This window comes from Chlamydotis macqueenii, chromosome 3 (assembly GCF_036417535.1).
Source record: "Chlamydotis macqueenii isolate bChlMac1 chromosome 3, bChlMac1.mat, whole genome shotgun sequence".
Taxonomy (NCBI): Eukaryota; Metazoa; Chordata; class Aves; order Otidiformes; family Otididae; genus Chlamydotis; species Chlamydotis macqueenii.
This window is the reverse complement of record NC_141558.1, coordinates 30762324-30766290: the sequence shown is the minus strand read 5'-3', so window position 1 is coordinate 30766290 and position 3967 is coordinate 30762324.

Sequence of the window (3967 nt, the reverse complement as noted above, 5' to 3'; positions counted from 1 at the left end):
AGAGGAGGGCCAGGAAGATGATCAGTGGGCTGGAGCACCTCTGCTATGAGGACAGGCTGAGAGAGTTGGGGAGAAGAGAAGGCTCTGGGGAGACCTTATAGTGGTCTTCCAGTACCTAAAGGGGGCTTATAAGAAAGATGAGGAGAAGCTATTCAGCAGGGCCCACTGTGATAGGACAAGGGGTAATGATTTTAAAATAGAAGGAGATAGATTCAGACTGGACATAAGGAAAAAGTTTTTTAAAATGAGGATGGTGAAACACTGGAATGGGTTGCCCAGAGAAGTGGTAGATGCCCCATGCCTGGAAACATTCAAGGCCAGGCTGGATGAAGCTCTGAGCAACATGATCTAGTTGAAGATTCCATGTTCCTTGCAGGTGGGCTGGACTAAATGACCTTTAAGGGTCCCTTCCAATCCAAACTATTCTATGAATCTATGATTCTATGTTTCTAAGTCAATGCTCCCAGTGAATGACTTCATTTGCCATGGCATCATGCAATAGGTATGATCACTGCTTAGCACAATTTAGACAATGTAGAAGTGCCTGCACTGATTTTCTACAGGGTTCATGGAAAAGACAGGACTGGTAATAGTTATACTGCAAACATGGGAAAGACAGTAAAATTGAGATAAATGTGAGGATGGGAAATCCCTTTCAATATGGTATACATTTGTCTTTGTGCATTCTTTGGCTGGGCAAGACCTATGGATATAGGAGCATCAGAAACTTGGAACAGCAATTAATGATAGCAATAAGATGTCATGCTGATCCACAAAGGCTTGAAATATGACAGGAAAATATCCTATCTCTTAATATCCAATTGTAAGAGAGTGGTGGAAAGAAAATGACAAAACTGATAAAGGTAGTGAGAGGAATCTCTTTTAATTTCTTCTGTTTCTCTACCACAACAAATAAGTGTAAGAATGTTGTGGGTAATAGCACACAAATTATGTTGCCACTTATTATATTGCAGTGGTTACCTGACTAGTGACGAAGTTGTGTGAGGTTCGAACTGAAGTTGTTAGCTTTCAGAGCTCCATGGAAAATGGCATTTTCATGTTTATCATCTTCTTGCCAGTTGACATATACTTCCAAAAACATCATTTTTCCTTTCAAAAAGGAAATAGAGTTAGGCTATATGATTAAAACCTTTTTCTGGAAACACCAGGGGGCAAGAAGCAGGCAGGGGAACTCCAGTAACCCAGTCAGAGACACAATTCTTCTTACTGAGACTCTTCCAAACAGATCTCTGAACAGGCCAAAGTCTGTCTCCTTACATCTAGGTTGTTATCCTGTTTTTTGCTTTTTCCTCTTCTCTCAGGATCCTCAGCTCCACTATCTCATGATCACTGCAGCCTACACTGCCTCTCACCTTCACATCCCTGAACAGTTTTTCCTCATTTGTAAAAATGAGGTTCAGCAGCTAGTCTCCCCTTCCCATCTCCTCTATCACATGTATTAGGAACTTTCCATCGATACATGCTAGAAACCTGGACTGCTTGTAACCTGCTATGTTGTCCTCTGAGCAGTATTAGAGTGCTCTAAGCCTTCCATGAGGACCAGGACCTGTGATCATAAGGCTTCTTCCAGTTTTCTGAAGAAGGCCTCATCCACCTCTTTCTGCCCTCAGGGTCCACAGCAGACACCTAGACTGCGATTTTCCCTTTATTCCCCACCCCTAAGGTCTCAGTTGCATCATCATCTACCTCTGGGCAATGACTGATGCGTCCCCATGGATCTCTCGCATACAGAGCAACTTCCTTGCTTGCCCTACTGACCTCTCCTTCCTGCAAAGCTCATAGTTGTCCATGGCAGCACTTCAACCATGTGAAGTGCTGCCACACTCCATGATCCCAAGAAATTGTAGCCCTGCCACAGCACTCTGAACTCTAATTCCTCCCGTTTGCTCCCCATGCTGCATGTGTTAGTGTACATACACTCCAGAGATGCACCTAGTCATGCCCATTTCCCAGAAGAGGCAGACTCCAAATGACTCTCCTCTGGCAAAATAACCATAATGGATTGTGTTTACTCTTGGAAATGTGTTTTTAAAAGGAATTTCTCAGCTATAGAAATGTCTGTGGAGGCTGACGTTTCTCTCTTTTTTTTTAATTTTTTTTTTTTTTAATCTCGACTCAGAATTCATAAGATAGCAGAACAATCTCTTTAAGGAAGAACTCAGGAAAATGCAGCAACACATTTCATAGACCAAAGAATAAATATTTTTTTTATTTTCCTGGCCTAATAAACAGATATGTTTTGTATGCCAGGCATAATGTAAACTACAGATACTAGGAGAAAAAAAAAAAGAACAACAGCTGTCTTACTGCCCATTCATGAGCTGAACAGAGCTGTGAAAGAAGTTTCATTAAAGTCTACCTTGAATATTATTAGAAGGAAGAAGGAAGGAGAAATTAATTGAATTAATTGAATTTATTTTATATATACATATCTTCAGTAAGCTATGCTGTTGTTTTTCTTCCTTTTCTTTTCTTACAAAGGATAATAGAAAATCCTCTATATGAAGAAAGAGGTTCAAGAACAAAGTGGACAGCTACTTTTTTTTTTTATATGTTTAATTTCCTTTTCCTTTAGCTAAGTTCATAATGTTCAATAAAATTCTGCCATTTTAGTCTTCATCTGTATTAAATACTTTTGCAAAAAAAAAAAAAAGGTAGTTTAGAACTTCACTAAGTTCATGTCATTTTTTCTGGTCAAGAAATAAATCAAGGTTGGCAGACAGTTGATAGCAATATGTCATTAAAACATAAAAACTTAAAATTCATATAATTTCAAATATATAACCATTTTATATGTATTATATTAGCAATAACACATGAAACAATAAATTGATGTCAAAACCAAAAAAAGTTCACATGGTATTGATCAAGAAAAGGTATCTATAATTTAGAATATGTCTAGAATTTGGTACATGAATAGTGAATTTCACTAAGAGGTAGATTTGTCATAATTGGTAGGATGTATTTCTCTGTGTAAAGCTAACCAGTGCTCAAATATGCAACAATACTTATCTTTTAATCACTATGTGATGGAGGAGAAGGACACAAAATATTACCTGAAAGGGGATCATCCTGGCTACCAGGATTTTCCAAGGCATATACAAATCATATATAGAATTTCTACTCATGTCACAAATGACCTTTATTTCTTGTTACTTAAATAACTTCTTAAATTAGGAAAAAAAAAAGTGTTATAGAGCCCTAGGTCTTATGTCTCACTTATTAAGTAGCCCTACAGGAACAAATTTTCAGTATCTTCTGAAGAAGAGGTTCTCCAGCAGATCTTAATACAGTTCCAGCTGTATTTAATTGTCAAGGCAGGTCTTAAAGACTTTGAGGAACTCTTTTAAAATTCCTTCTATGACACTACTCTCCTTTCCTGTTTTGGTTTTTTTTTGTTTTTCTTTGGTGGGTTCTTTGATAACATTCCCTGTATGGATAAACTGGAATTTATAAAAAGTCCATTCTTGTCTGTATAGATTAAGAGTGAAATGTGTTAAAAAGGCAGGCTACTCCATCTGAGAGGACTGAGCAAGCCTTTTTCCCTGTTGAAATCTGAAGATATGATCATTGTATTCTATTCACATCATCAAAATATGAATGGAAATTGCCATGTGTTTATCTCACCTGTGTTTAAAGTTAAGCTTATCCCCACCTCATGACCTCATCAGAAGTCCCTATGCCTGTCAGTTTGAATGATACTGTCTTCTATTCAACTGCTCTACTAGTCCCTAATCTGCCATTATATTCTATTTAACTCTATGCCTCTATTCTTTGCTTCCACAGTAGTGAGGTATTATATCTCTTTACTACATTCCTATTTTCGTTTGTATCTGATCTTCAAAATTATTTTATCCTTTTTCTGATGTAGCTCACATGACTGATTCAAACTTTCTCATCAGCCTTCACAGTCCTATCCTGGTTCATATGTAAGTTTTTCATGAAA